Here is a 15,931-nt window from a genome sequence, read left to right as displayed (position 1 = left end):
TGTTTGTTTGTTCATACTATAAAGATTTTGTTTTGTTTTGTTTTTTGGAGGGGGTATTTGGCAATCTGTGTTTGTTTGTTTCCAGTAGGTATATTTTGTTTTCACTTAATTTTAAGGGGCAGCTGTTTTCAAAGAATTCCACATCCAGGCTTTGGGCTTCAAATGTACAGCATGTAAACAGAAAGATACGGTGGCTCCATTTACACACATGCTTACCGGCAGGTGTGCTGAACATCTGAAACAATACAGTGTCATCGGGTGTGCTCAATAGAAATGTCTGACAATGTGGCTATTTTGCGTCTCTCCTTTGAAATTCAGCTGGCTCATAGGTTCCCTAAGCAGCATGGAAACAGCCTTCCTATGACTTGATTCCCACACCAGTCAATCACCAGCATCACCAGTTTATGGAGGACAACATGAGTGTTAGCAGGCTAGAAAGCTGGGGGGTGGGGATAGTGTTGGTATACTCAACCTAGATACCCCTTGGTGTGGGTAACTGCCCGAAGGCATCACCCATTCCACTCATAGGAAACCAGCTGCTGTATACCGAGTCAAACCATTCATCCATCTAGCTCAGCAGAGCCGGCCCACCAATGAGGTGGGAGGAACGACCCACCTCAGGCAGCAGAACTGCAAGAGGCAGCACCTTGCCTGCCCCAATGCTTCTGCTACCAGAATGATTAATTTGTTTGCACCTTTTTGCCTTATTTACATCCTATTGTGTTGCTTTATTATTATAGTGCTTGCAACATTTGTGAATTGTCAGTGCTGTTGTTATTCCTAGGAGTTGCTTCGAGCTCAACATGGTTTTGGAAAAGCGGAATATGAATCTTAAATAAAATTGGCTGGTGTCCTTCCCTTCAGAACAGGCTACTGTTGCTGCATTGTCTTTGTTAAGCTAACCATCATCATCATCATCATATAACAACAATCTTATTATTCATACCCCGCCCATCTGGCTGGGTTTCCCTAGCCACTATGGGCTGCTTACAGCATATATAAAACATAGTAAAACATCAAACATTAAAAACTTCCTGATACAGGGCTGCCTTCAGGTGTCTTCTAAAAGTTATGTAGCTCTTTATCTCCTTGACATCTGAAGGGAGGGAGTTTCACAGGGGGTGCCACCACCCAGAAGGCCTTATCTTAGGAAAGGACCAAAGCTCAGTTGTATAGCATGTGTAATGCCCGTTTCAGGTCCTTGGCTCAATCCCTGGGTTTGAACGGAAAAGGAACTCAGCTAGCAATGCTAGAGAACTTTTGCCAAAGTCCTTGGAGGGCTGCTGCCACTCAGAGTAGATGATATGGGCTAGATGATGGGTAACCAACACTGTGCCCATGGTCACTCATGCACTTGGAGAGGCTTTCCCTAGAAACCACAGGGCCACATCCTCCCTGTCATTTACATTCTTGAACTATGGCACTCACCCCCACAGGAGGCACTGATGGCTACCAGCTGGGAGGGCCAGTTGCTCTACCCCTTGGCCTTGGAAGCCTGAAAAGAAGCTGCTGAAGTCGAGGAGCTACGAGGAACATCATGGCAGGAATATTTCCAAGACTAAGGTGAAACTGTGAAGCTCCCTTCTTCTTTTTCTCTATTGGGTGCTGCATGTTGTTTAAGAAATCTTGTTATGTTTATAGCATTGGAATGGGGGGGGGGGGTTGGTATGTTATATTTGCTGTTGTTTTGCTGTGTTATTATGAAATTGTCTTAGTCGTGTCTGTTTGAAATGCATGCCTCTTTCTTTGTTGCAAGCTGTCTTGAGCATGTTTCTTTTGTGTATGGAAAAGGTAAAGGGAACCCTGACTGTTAGGTCCAGTTGTGGCCGACTCTGGGGTTGCGGCGCTCATCTCGCTTTATTGGCCAAGGGAGCCGGCGTACAGGTGGTCATGTGGCCAGCATGACTAAGCCGCTTCTGGCAAACCAGAGCAGCGCATGAAACGCCATTTACCTTCCCGCCAGAGCGCTACCTATTTATCTACTTGCACTTCATGCTTTCGAACTGCTAGGTTGGCAGGAGCAGGGACCGAGCAATGGGAGCTCACCCCGTCACAGGGATTTGAACTGCTGACCTTCTGATCGGCAAGCCTTAAGTTCTGGGGTTTAACCCACAGTGCCAAAAGCAGCATATAATTGGAATGAATGAATGAATGAATGAATGGAGGATTGTACAAATTCATGGAGGAGAAGGCTAGTAGCCATGATGACTATGCCCTGCCTTCACAGTCAGAGGCAGTAATGCTTCTCAGTACCAGTTGCTGAAAAACACCACTGGGGAGTGTGATCTTCTGCTCAGGTCCCACTTGAGGGTTTCGCGGTGGCCACTGTGATTGCAGAATGCTCCACTAGATGGACTATTGGCCTGATCCAATAGGCTCTTCTTAGGTTCCCTGTTGATAGTTAGGAATGGAAGAAGCCTATTGCAGCTAACAGAAGGGTTTTTCTTCCTAACCTAAGTGTTGTGTGGGTGCAATTGGAAAGTATTGCTCCTTCACTCCCCAGCTGTCAGGATGCTGTCAGAGGCTCCTAAATGGTTGCCCAGGAAAGTATAAAGACAAGGAAAGGTTTCTTACTGTCCTTTTTTATTCAATATTTACAGAGAGAGGCTATAGATCCAGCCTCTTGGATAATGGCGCTGTCCCGAGCCCGTCTCGGCCACTTCCTCATTCGTCACTTCTACAGGTTTGCTAAGTGCCCTCTGTCTTTGAGCTCTTTGCTCTCCTACTTTCAAGGCTCGCCTGGTTCTAGAATGTCTTTCCAACGACATTGTGTCCATCAGCTGTAGCTCCGCTTCCACTGTCTCCTACTCCCCTCCCATTATTTCCCAACTTTTCCCCTCATCTGCCTCTGAGCTGTGATCTCCCGCAAAGCCCTGTTGTAAATCTATACTGTCTTCTTCTTCCTCCTCCCTGGAAGGGTCAAGCTGCATTCCTCCTCTGCGCAGACCCTAGCTGCCCAGTCCCTACCACAAGTCACACCAGCTGTGACTTGTGGTATGTTATCCCCCACCCTCCCACTTGCCACAAGCTTATCTTTTTTCCAAGCCCCTTTTTATTGATATTTACAGTTGAGGAGGGAAGATAACCCAGCAAAAAGCAGCGGGGGGCAGGGGGAGAGTCTTGAAATACAGTCTTACCTCAGGTTACAGACGCTTCAGGTCGCGTTTTTTCGGGTTACAGACCCACCAAAACCCGGAAGTACTGGAAGAGGTTACTTCCGGGATTCGGGGGTCATGCATGCGCAGAAGCACTAAATTGCACTTTGCGCATGCGCAGAAGCACTGAATCGCAACCCGCACTTGCGCAGATGCGGGTTGTGAACATGCATCCTGCACAGATAACGTTCACAACCCGAGCGTCCACTGTAAAGCTAAAACTCTTTTTCCAAGCTTAATTGCTGGCAGGGAGATTGCGGGCCATGTGTAGTGCACCCATGGCACTCCTGTGCAAACAGACCCAGAAAGGTTAGCAACTGTTGGCTTAGGTGGACCAAATGGACTTATACTGAGACAACATCCTTCCCTTTCTGTCCTATTTGCCCTTGATCTGGCCCAAGCCTTAATATAGGGAAATTGCATAGAGGGAGTGAGAAGGTGAGCAACATAAGGATATTAGAAGAAGAAGAAGAGTTTGGACTTGATATCCCGCCTTTCACTCCCCTTAAGGAGTCTCAAAGCCACATCAGTTTCAGCCTGATTCTCTCTAATACTGCTGAATCATGAGAAAGGCACACATACACCCCGCCTCTGGGGATATGACTCACATTAATTTACATTAACACCATCTAGTAATTCTGCTTGGAATTGTGCCTTCACATGTCATATATTTCCACAGTTTGCATCCTGCTGAACACTGTAGCATCTAAGCTGTGTACAATAGAATTGCAAGAAAAAGAAAAACAACAGGAATAAAGTGGAGGGGGTCAGTTCAAATAAATCAGAAAACTTACTTAAAATGCCTACTGGAATTTTTTAATGTCTTCACCGAGCACTGGAAGTTCAACAGGGAAGAAGGCCTGTCTGATCTCAGAAATGGACCCACAGTGCTGAATGTGTGGCTCCATTTGACTATGAACCACGCAAGGCATGGACAGTGACTCCCCTGCACATCTCAGGAATATAAAGTATCAGGTTGTCATTCAGGTATCGTAGACCAAAGCTGTATTACAAATTAACACAAAAATCTTGAACCTAGCCTAGTAGCATGTTGTCAGGGCTTGAGTCAGGCGTAGGTCAGCAACAACAACAAAAAATAAATCACCCAAGGCTACTGAAGTTAAATCTTTATTCAAGAAAATAAACCACAGCTGAGGCCTAGTGGTCTTAGCAACTCTTCCTGTTGTGCTCAGGTCCTGCTTGCAGTCTTCCCATAGGCATCTGGTTGGCCACTGTGAAAACAGGATGCTGGACTTTGCCATTGGCCTGGTCCAGCAGACTCTTCTCATGAACTAAAATTGGGGCTCCCAGACAATATGGTTGGAGAACCACCAGTGGTCATGACTTAGAATCATAGAATTGTAGAGCTAGAAGTGTCATCTTGTCCAATCCCCTGCAATGTAGGAATCCTGTCCACAGCTGTGCCTGGGTGGGCTCAAACCACCAACCTTCTGGTCAACAACCAGACACACTGATCCGTTGTGCCACCAGAGGATCAAGTTTCATTCACTTGTAACATGGTGTGTCTGTGAAAATACAATTAAAAATCATCTAGTACAACCACCAGCAGAAAAGTCATTAAGTGGTCTGCCAAGACCTTCAGCAATGTTCAAGTCATCTGCAGGGAGGAAAGTTTGGGAACAACTTTCCTAAAGTTATGGGTCTTGTTTTGACTGCATCATCTTCCTGGACGCCATTGCCCTGCAATGGAGTTTCTGATGTCCCCTTTGATCTCTTACTGCACTTCTGGTTTAGATGCAGGATGCAGGTTAAGGAGCACAGGATCAGGTGAACAGGTCCTTATCAAGACCAGTCTGCAAATCAAGGCTGATCTGCCTCCACTAAACTCCTTGGAGAAGCTAGCAGTGCATTTAATGAGCAGCCTCCCTCAGGCACAGTTGCCCAAGCTGGCACAGGAGCTGCAACATGCCGGCAGGGATGAATCAAGCCCATAATGTATTTTCAAGCATCCTGTAATCTTACTTTGTGTTGCTGTGAAGTGGAACAGGCTTGTTTTCCACAGGAAATGATGCGAAACAGTCTGAGAACAAGGAGCAAGATCATGATGCTCACTTATCTGAAGCAACAAAGCACAACCAATAGATTCCGGCTTCCGCGCAAGGTACTCGGCCTATTAATGACCTGTACAAAAAAGCTCACTTAGCGCATTGCCGCCACAGCTCCCTCGCCATCCGACAGAACTGCCTATTCAAGGGCAGTCAGTGGGAAAAAATGTTGGCTGTCTTTGAGAAAGTGGTGAAAGATAAGGAGCTGGAGACTTTGACGGAGCAGTCAAGGTTACAGTTTAGCATGAAATAAACATGTGTTTGACGGCTTTAACGCATCACTTCCCGGTGCATAGCTGGTGCAAAGTGTTTATAATTCATTGGGCTGCATGAAAACCTCAGGTCACTGGCACCTAGGGCTCCTCCACGTGATAGGTTTTTTGAGTGTTTATTCTGATTTGCTTGCACAATGCTTACACAGAAGTTAGACCTAGACCACAGTCACATTATTCCTTTAAAGCACTATGACACTACTTTAAGCAGTCATGGCTTCCTCCCAAAATTGTGGGAATTGTCGTTTGTTAAGGGTGCTGAGAGTTGTTAGATTCCCCTCACAGGGTTACAATCCCCATAGTGGCTTAACAATTGATCCCTTTCCCCAGGGAACTCTGGGAAGTGTAGCCCTGGGAGAAGAATAGGGGTCCCCTAACAACTCTCAGCACCCTTAAAAAACTGTGGCTTCCAAAATTCTTTGCAGGAAGCTAGTACTGGTATCATAGTGCTTTAAATGTATGTTGCGAATGTGGCCAAAGTCTGCTCTTTATTGAGTATTCATCCTGATTTGCTTGTGAGGTGTTTATACATCTTCCCATTAAATCATTCATTGCATTCTGTCACTTTCCTAACTGCAAAACGTCTGTGGTTGGTTTTTGAAAGTGGATTTGTTGCACTAGGACAACAGAGCATTTGGACCTACTTTAACTGTGAAGCCTACATTTCCAGCATACACTCGAATCCCTCCTTCATAATAGTGATGAGCTTTTATATGAAAAGTTTAACTCATATATTTTCAACTTTTTTTCTTTTCTACACAGTTAAGCTGGGGCAGGGCATGAATTACTGGCTAGGAATTTATTAGGTTCATAGGTTAATAATAATAAAAAAGACTACAGTCCTTCAAGATGGTGCAGTTTCTCTCAATTTCTCATTTTTCCATTTTTCAGTTCAGTTCACCCTATTTTCATATCAATTAGCTATTTTGCTTTATTTTTTTAAAAAAAAGCTCCATGCAAAATACATATACATTTGTGAACATATTTATCACAATATACCAATAAATGTGATCTTAGGGCAAAGGGTGTTATATAAATAAATAAGGCCATTTTGTATTTTTTTCCTAAATATTTCATTTACTACAAGCAATGTTCCCTGAGGCAATTTTGTTTTGAACAGCACTTTCCCTAATATATGCTTTTTGTGCTCCTGTTTTGTTTGAAGAATTGTTTGTCAAAGAGTGAGCCCACAGTAAATCATGCCGTTGCAAGTTGGAGTTAACTCTTTATTAGCAAAAACACGATCTCCACAGACTTGACTGAGTATCAGTTACGCAGACCAAAAGTCCATGCCTCCCCACAGCCGTCTACATCCCCTCCACATATTTTCCAGCCAATTGGAGACTCCCCACCATGCAGCAAACCAGGGATTCATGCTTCTCCTGCTTATGGGAGGGGAGGGGAGTTTGTTGCAGCAGGAGAGAGACGCACCCATAACTCTTCACCAGCCTGAATCATCTCTGCTTCTTGGCCTCTTTCCTCTCCTGCTTCAGCTTCTGCCTCTGATTCTAGACTTCTCTCTACCTTAGAGTCTCCCAGCTCACTAAGCCCTGTTACCTCTTCAGCTTCCAACACCTCCTCTTCCCAGTTTTCTTCCTCTTTTCCCTCTATCCACCACCACTCCCTGGTTCTGAGCCTTCTTCCCCTGGTGGTTCTTCAGCTGGTTCCTCCCACCAGTCCAATCAGTCCATGCCAGTGCATCACAATTTCCCACGGGTTGGCCACTATAAGAATGGGATTACCCACCCCCTTCTTGCCTATACACTATTTACTAAGAAGAACATATTGCTGGCATGCATGTGGCGGGAGACTCCTGGGTCTATTTTCATCCTAGACATTTTCTGTGGTCCTTCCATGTGTCCTCCTCTTGTGGTGTACTCTTATGGAGATTGAATGGGTTGGTTGGTTGGTTGGTTGGTTGGTTGGTTGGTTGGTTGGTTGGGGCCTGTGGATAACTGGCCCTGCCTCATGAAGTTAGATGTACTATTGCAATAGGTAAATGAATAATGTCCACCACAGCATAAATGCACCTTCAAATCACTTCTAGGTTGTGCGGCAATAACAACTTGAGCAAAATCTAATTTTCATTTGCCTGTTTTTAAGATTACATGTTAGGGGGGGAGGGGAATATGTGAAATATATAAAGTGATGATTTGCTTTTTGTTTAGCTCCCCTACCCCACCCCGCTCCCAAATTGTTAGAATCATCACAAGGTATAGGAGACAATCAATTTATTTAGAATGGCAGTATTTACAAATGTACTGTCAAGCTGAATGACTACATCTTAGTTGCTTTGTAGGCACCAGGCTAATTGAGATATTCGTTCATTATATTCTATTAATTGGTTCTGATGTTGTCGCAAGTTTGAAAAGTGCTTTTCTTTTCATTCTGGGTTGGGGTTGGGTTTTTTGTGTTTTTCAGTAGCATTTTAGTTGTGCCATTGCATTTTTAGTCTAGATGTTTACTGTGACCCAACCCATGAGTGGGAGCTCTTTTGCATGTTGGAGGAAGTGGCAAAACAGGAAGCAAGGGTGCATCTCAGTACATGTGCTCCAAATAGGGAAACTGCTCGCTTCTTCCTATAGAGCAGATGTGGCCATTCTGCCTTCATGAACTGCAGTAGAAGCATAAAAAAGAACAAATGTCTGACATTTCCTGTTCTGTCGCTTCCTGTGATGCACCAAACAGCTCTGATCAGTGCAGCTGATGATAGAGCCTTAAAACACCATGAATCATGGGGCAGAGAATAGATTGTGAAAACTATTAATTCTCTTAAAATGCAAAAACTCAGGCTCATCCACTGGACAGGCTTAATTTAAATAAAACCAAGCACTGCTGTACACAGTCCACAGTCAACCTGCAGAACACATTGTCACAGGGTGCTCTTTGGCAACTGGCAAAAATGCCTTTGAAGGAGACTAGATGAGCATGTGGATTGAAAGGCCTATCGGTGGCCACTAGCTATGATAGGCAAAAGCATCACTTCTATTGTCAGGGAAACAAAAAAGGTTTAAAGACTGTCTCAAGGCAAATATATTAAAAAAAATTAGTGTAAACACCAGCAATTGGCAAACACTTGCCTGAGAGCGCTCCAATTGGAGAACAGCCTTTACCAAAGGCATCATGGGCTTTGAAGACACTCGAACTCAGGACACAAGGGAGAAACGTGCCAAGAGGAAGGCACACTTGGCAAATCCACCAACTGCCACCCGGAAACCAATGTCCCTACTGTGGAAGGACGTGTGGATCCAGAATTGGCCTCCGCAGTCACTTACAGACTCATTGTTAAAACTGTGTTTATGGAAGACAATCTTACTTGGCTATAAGTGATCACCGAAGAAGAAGAGGAGAAGAAGAAGAAGAAGAAGAAGAAGAAGAAGAAGAAGAAGAAGAAGAAGAAGAAGAAGAAGAAGAAGAAGAAGAAGAAGACGACTTTTTCCTACCTGGTGCTGGGTCAAATGACAAGGGGTTGATGTCACCATCACAGCCAGCTTATGAAACTAAGGCTGTTTATCCTATGCATACTATCTTGTGAGTAAGACCCACTGAATATGTAGGATAGGCTATTCAAGGGCAATCTTGTGCATGTTTACTTGGGGTAAACGCCACTGACTTTGAAAAGACTTTCTCCTGAGTAAAAATGCAGGTGATTGGACTGTTAGATGGACTGCCATTGTTCTGAGTCTGCAAGAGCAGTTCAAATAGTCTTCTGACCATCAGGTTCCTTTTGCCCCACAAGTTAATGATGGGAAAATAAAATATTGTTTCTTTTGGTTTGTTGCTTATCTGAATCTCGAATGTAATGCAGGATAGTTTAATGAAGCCTCTTAGTGCTTCAAGGTGCATGAAAGAAAGGTGACAAGCTATCTTCTTTTGCACTGATGTTACTCATTTGTGCCAATTAGTTTTTTGCTGGATACATTTAATGGAGCTTTGCAAAGGGCATGGCAGGGAGTGTGTGAAGCTTCTCTCTCAAGGCACAGTTCAGAAAGCCATTATTTTGCTTAATAACATTTCACATAATGCCACGAACATCATTATTAGCAGAATGTGGCTCACTGATAGACCATAGGCATGCTTTATAATTTGAATCTCCTCATCTTGTAAAATCTGTTCTTTCTATTTTCATAAACGAAGATTGTTTGGAGGGAAAAGGATTAACACCTCTATTGTGATGATTGAGACAATAGAATACTCATGAATGTTGCCCATTGTGTCAGATGACTCACACATCTGTCAGGTGTGCCACACGAGCCCCCAGAAACCTCCAGCATATGCTGGGGCCTAGGAAGAATTACCAGTACTTTGTCTTCATGATGTCAATCACTTTGACGGATGGCCTTGAGGTGTTAATGAGCACACTTCACAAATATTTGTGTTCTGCCAAAATCTCTGTCTCATATCGTAGGTACAGAGACTTAAGTGTGGCATTTGGAAAGAACACAGTACTCCACAAGGACAGCTCCTCTTCTGAGTCACACAAGCTCAAAGGTTTTTTCTTTTTCTTTTTTAAGATTGTCAGTTCTCCTAAAACCTTTTGCAGTATCGTTTTTGCGCAAACACATTCCCATGATTGACATAAAAATGACTTTCTGATTCTCTTTGTTTTTGGTACATAGCTTTGTTTTTATTTATTCGTTAACACATTTTACTGAGCGCAATTAATATAAACAATGGAATAAGCCTTTAGACATACACTTGCATTTGTAGCCAGCAACTTCTCCAATGAACTCAGAGCAATAGTGTACATTTTCCCCTCTCCGTTTTCCCTTCACAACAATCCTGTGAGGCAGAGAAAAAATGACTAGTCCAGGATCACCTATTGAGCTCCATTGCTGAATAAGAATTTGAACCCCATTCTTCAGTGGTGTGCAGTCAGTGGACTAGGGGGATTAGCCTAGTCCCCTAAATGTTCCCCTGGTGCATCCATCCCCAAACCCAGGAAACTTCTGCACCACATAGGGAGGGTGGCACGAGGCTCCAACGGGTCCAAGAGCCCTCCTGCCACCTTCCCAATGTGGTGTAGTGGTTAGGAGCGGTAGACTCGTAATCTGGTGAACCGGGTTCGCGTCTCCGCTCCTCCACATGCAGCTGCTGGGTGACCTTGGGCTAGTCACACTTCTCTGAAGTCTCTCAGCCCCACTCACCTCACAGAGTGTTTGTTGTGGGGGAGGAAGGGAAAGGAGAATGTTAGCCGCTTTGAGACTCCTTCGGGTAGTGACAAAGCGGGATATCAAATCCAAACTCCTCCTCTTCCCAGCTTTGGGAAGGAGGCAAGAGGGCTCCAGCATCTTGTCAGAGCCCTGCTACCTTCTTCCCAAAGCCTGGGAAGCTTCTGCCAGGCTTACGAAGGTAGGCAAGATGCTTACTTGTGTGACATCCCCCCCATCACCCTCACAATCTGGTGCCTCTGTCCCTAACTGTTCCCAGTGCTTTTTTCAAGGGGTACTCAAGGGAATGCAGTACCAGCACCTCTTTTTTTGGTTAAAAAGTGTGGCACTTACTGTAACTACTTCATGGTGAGTATTGGCACCTATTTGTTGGGGGGGGACACTGTCTGTTCCCTACAAAAAAAATCACCACACATCACTGTCATTCTTCCTGGTTGGTCTGAAAGCAGCACTCTAAACCAGTGTTTCTCACCAGCGAGCCTTGGGTCACATTCAGGTGGGCCTCAGTGGCACAGCCTGCCCAGTTCCCCAGACATGCTATAGCTTTTTGGCGGGACCCATGTCAGCACAAACAACTCCTTGCATGCCAAGTAAAAGTGGTCAGGAGACATAGAGGGTCAGGGAGCCGAGAGGACAGAAAGAAGGTCTCCCTCCTCTGAGAGGAAAGGGCAAGAGAAGGTGAAAGGGAGATAAGAGAACAAAGCTGTTCCAGCAAAAAAAGGTGAATGTGAAAGAGGGATGAAAGAAATTGACAATTGGAGGGGAAAATATGGTACAAGTTGCATGTGGATGGAAGGAGAATGGATGTCAGGCATGGAGGATCCTTTCCCCCAGTAGTATCAAAGGCAAGAAGGACCAGCAAGTTTGAATTTATGGGTTTTATTCAGTCATCTGGGTGCAAGACAAAGAATCCATGTCTCCATGCAAAGAAGATGTTGCCTACTCTGAGCCAATCCTCTTTCATCTCCAACAACATCAAAGGTACCTACAGAAAGTCCCAGGATTCACAGTCCTCTGCAGTCTTTGTTCTTAAATGCGAAGGGATTGACAAGCCCTTGGGTAAGGAGGTTCTCCCAGGTTCTCCAGGGAGGTCTCTGCTGGCTGCTCTCTCACTCCCTCCTCCTCCACCACCACCAATATCTTGTATCTTGGCAACTCTTCATTCAGTTGTAATTTAGCCCTGTCTCCTTCTCCTCTTGAAACTGCTGGAGACAAGGGACCTTCCCACTCCCACTCCTCTTCCAAGAGGAGCCAAACAGACCCAGAGGACACTTCCTAGCCTTCTTGCTCAGTCTAGTCCCTGACAATGGGACACTGGAGATGAGAAAAGGTGTCTGGATCAGGTGAATGGCCTATCTAGTTCAGCATCTTGTTCTCACCGTGTCCAGCTAGATGCCTTTGAGAAACCCACACACAGGAACCAGGCACAAGAGCACTCCCTCTCCCCCCCCCCCCAGCAACTGTTTCCAGCAACTGCCTCTGACTGTGGAGGCAGAACATATGTATCCACCATGGCTTGCAACCATTGATAGCCTCGTCCTCCATCAGTTTCCCCATCCTCTTTGAAAGCCATCCCAGTTGGTGGCCATCACTGCCTTCTTGTTAGATATCACCACGTAAGCCTCATAAACAATGACTTGTATCTTTTTCTTTTTGTTTCCCATCATGTTTCTCTAGTGTTCGTTACTTAAGAATGTTTGGGTTTTTTTAAAAAAGGTGGTTATTGAGAGAGAGGATGCCTTCATTGCCCAGTTATAGGCTCAATGCAAGGAGCTCTCATAAAAATAGGAGAGTTGGAACCTGTCCTCCTCATCCCCTAAGGCGGACTTGTTGTCAGCCTCAGACTTAACTTAGAATGTGTATACGCACATAATTTGAATGGTGAGACAGCGGTGAAAATGCAGTTAGAACATTCTCATCAGACAATTATCTTTCCAGGATCCAGCTCAGTAGAAAACAGTTTTGTCAGCAGAAGCTAGCTGTGCACAGCTCTAATTGGCTCACAGCAATGATGTTATGAAACTATCACTTCCCCTCTCCCTGCCAGGCCCAGAGCAGTAAACTATACCGGGTTTTTTCATAGCAAAATAAGGACATGAGCATACATTTTGGGAGGGGGGGAGCCACATCAAGTACAGTTTTTGTGGCTGCGATTCTATGCCCACTTATCTGGGAGCCACATCCCTCTGTAAGATATGTCTTTCTAGATGCTCCTAGACTCAAGGCAGGCCCTGACAATTGCCTTGTTTACCTTAGGATAGTGATGCACATGACTTTATGTTTTGCAAAATAAGCATTGCCTATTGCTCACAGAGCCCATATAATGGAATGCATAGCAGAATTATTATTTTTTTCATCTTGAGCCATAATATATTGGGCATCCAGTATGATCAGGTTCAGTTTATTCGTTGGTTGAACTCGATGAGACTTGCTCATGAAAAGTATCTAGCAGATAGGTGGACAGACAGAAAGACAGATATAGATAGATTAGATAGATAGATGATAGATAGATAGATAGATGATAGATAGATAGATAGATAGATAGATAGATAGATAGATAGATAGATAGAGATAGATAGATAGATAGATAGATAGATAGATAGATAGATAGATAGATATAGATAGATAGATAGATAGATAGATAGATAGATAGATAGATAGATGATAGATAGATGATAGATAGATAGATAGATAGATAGATAGATAGATAGATAGATGATAGATAGATAGATAGATGATAGATAGATAGATAGATAGATAGATAGATGATAGATAGATAGATAGATAGATGATAGATAGATTAGATAGATAGATAGATAGATGATAGATAGATAGATAGATGATAGATAGATGATAGATAGATAGATAGATAGATAGATAGATAGATAGATAGATAGATAGATAGATAGATGATAGATAGATAGATAGATGATAGATAGATAGATATAGATATAGACATTTTCCTACAGGCAACCATCCCCAAACCTGGTGAAACTGTGCTGCGTTGAGATTCTGCTTTGTATTTTAAATTTTGATTCCTGTATATAAACCACACTCGAAATAACTGAAATCAGCAAGAGAAGAGAGTGCACACCTTGCATAAACTGTGGGATGGATTTGGAACCTTGGTCTTGAAGAATTGTGCATGGCAGCAGCACTGCAATCCTGGGGGAAGGGAGATTTATTGGTGCTGCCTTGTTCTTGCATTAGCTCTGAAGTGCAAAGCTGATGATATGAAAACTGCCCCTGGAAAAGACAGACCATTCCAGGTACCTATTATAGAAGTCAGGGGGAAATCTCTGGCCCATGGTTCCCCACTTCTGTTTTAAAACAGCTATACTGGTTGCCAGTTTGTTTCTGGGCTCAATTCAATGTGCTCCCACTGGTATTGGAAGCCCTAAACCACTTAAGCTCCCAAAATCTGGAGGGAAAAAAATCTCAATATGTACAGACCCTTTCAGGTATTAAGATCAGCAGAAGGGGTTCCACCGTAACCACTGCACAACACTGCTTCCCTGATGCATTCAGGAGACCCTGGCTGTGACAGTTAAGGTAATTTTGCAGGACCCACTTATTTTTTATTTATATTGTTCTGCTTTTGTTGCAATTTGTTTTCATAACTGTATATTCGATTACAGGAGGTGTATGGGGTATTAGGGGAGGGGTAGTACCCCAGTGGGGGACACGTCATGCTCTTTCTGGGGTAGTTTGCCCACCTTTGGTCCCCACCCTGCAGATTTCACCTGTAGCTCCTAGAAGCTGCCAGCAGGTAACAGTAGCCAGACGCTAGGAAATGGCTTCAACTGACTGGCTAAACCAGTTAAGGGCAGCTGATGGGAATCAAACTCTTGGTGAGTTGGGCACTTCCCCTGCATGTGAAGACAGGATCTGGTGGTTTGAGAGGACAAAACCAATAGTGAGTCCAAAGGTCAAGAAGGCGGTTACTTGCAGCTATACTCACTTGAGATACCGTAAATGCTTTGGGAGGAAACCCCAAGGAAAAATATGTACCAGCTGCCTTGTGGGACATTTTTGGGAGAAGAAAAGGCTAACAGGTAAACCCTACACAAATCCAGAGTGGAGTCCCTAAGATGGTTGGATGGTGTCTTGCATGCCTCCTTCCAGCAATTCCTGCAGCCAAGCTGGTGCCAAATGTATTGCTCTGCTTTCCTTTGGACCACATGAGTGAGGTTGAGAGGGGGGTCTTATCGCCTGGGCAGCCCTGGTTTGTGCTCCATAGGTGTCACTTCAGTGCTGCTAAGACAGCAAAAACAATACAGGAGGCAGCGGGTACAAGTTGGCGGTCTCTGCGGCCACAGCAGGCGCTGTGATTCTCCGACAGTTTGATTTCACCCCCCCAGAGACGCACTCCATTATCTGTCAAGACAGACAAATGCCAAGCATAAGTTTTTTTTCTTTTCTTTATCCTTTACTGGTTTTAACTGTGTGATTATATAGCTATAATCGTCTCTGGAACCTTATGATGAAGGGAGAATAAGGTACAAATAAATAAGTAGGCCAGGTTTGGCCTATGGGGAGTCTCCCTTCTTGACACTTCCCCCAGGCATCAGTTAGGCTCTCTAAAGAGTTTCTATGCAGGTCCTGCTGGTGTAGAGTTAAAAACATCCCTTTTTAAAAAATGCATAGCATTTTAGGGTAGAACTACTGAACGTTATTCTGCTTGGTACAATTATCCCTAGCTCAGAATTTCTTAAATAAGACAGCTTTCTCTCACACTTTTATAGTGAGGCCCGGGTGGCAGGACAAGTGGGGATAAGATTACTGGCAGATTAGTGGAATTCCCTCAGCAAGAAGTGTAGATTGGTTCATTTACTGTCAGTCTAGCTCTTCTTTCCCAGATTAGATTGTGAAGCACAGCATTGTGTCCCCTTATTTAGAGAAGTGAATCAGGTAATATTCAGAATCAGTGGGTCGTGTAATCTGATTAAGAAAGTTTATCAGATCATGAGGCAATATGAGGCAATCATAAGAAGCAAAGGGGAAAGAGCTTCAAAATAAGCTTCCAAAGATTTATTATCCTCAGAGAAGCACATTCAGTTCGACTCAGAAAATACAAAAAGATGTGGTGGGAATTATCTAACAGTGAATGTGCCTAGATACAAGTATTAAATAGTCAAACTTTGGAGTTTGAAGGAATTTTCTTATCAAGGGAAAACATACTGGAGATTTATAATGAGTCTTTTTACCAGGCAAAATAGTCAATCCAACAGCTGCTGTCCATGGACATGAGCTCTGAGGCACACAGT

General features: G+C 44.0%; 1 long non-coding RNA gene across 2 annotated transcripts in view; it reads right to left on the bottom strand.

Annotated features, from left to right (window-relative positions):
- Nucleotides 1-15,931, bottom strand: part of LOC309356538 — a 150,778-nt gene that overhangs the window by 102,315 nt on the left and 32,532 nt on the right. The gene's annotated exons all lie outside the window — the stretch shown is intronic.

Source organism: Podarcis melisellensis (assembly GCF_964234715.1).
Source record: "Podarcis melisellensis genome assembly, chromosome: 1".
NCBI classification, from domain to species: domain Eukaryota; kingdom Metazoa; phylum Chordata; class Lepidosauria; order Squamata; family Lacertidae; genus Podarcis; species Podarcis melisellensis.
This window is presented reverse-complemented; position numbering and strand designations above follow the sequence as displayed.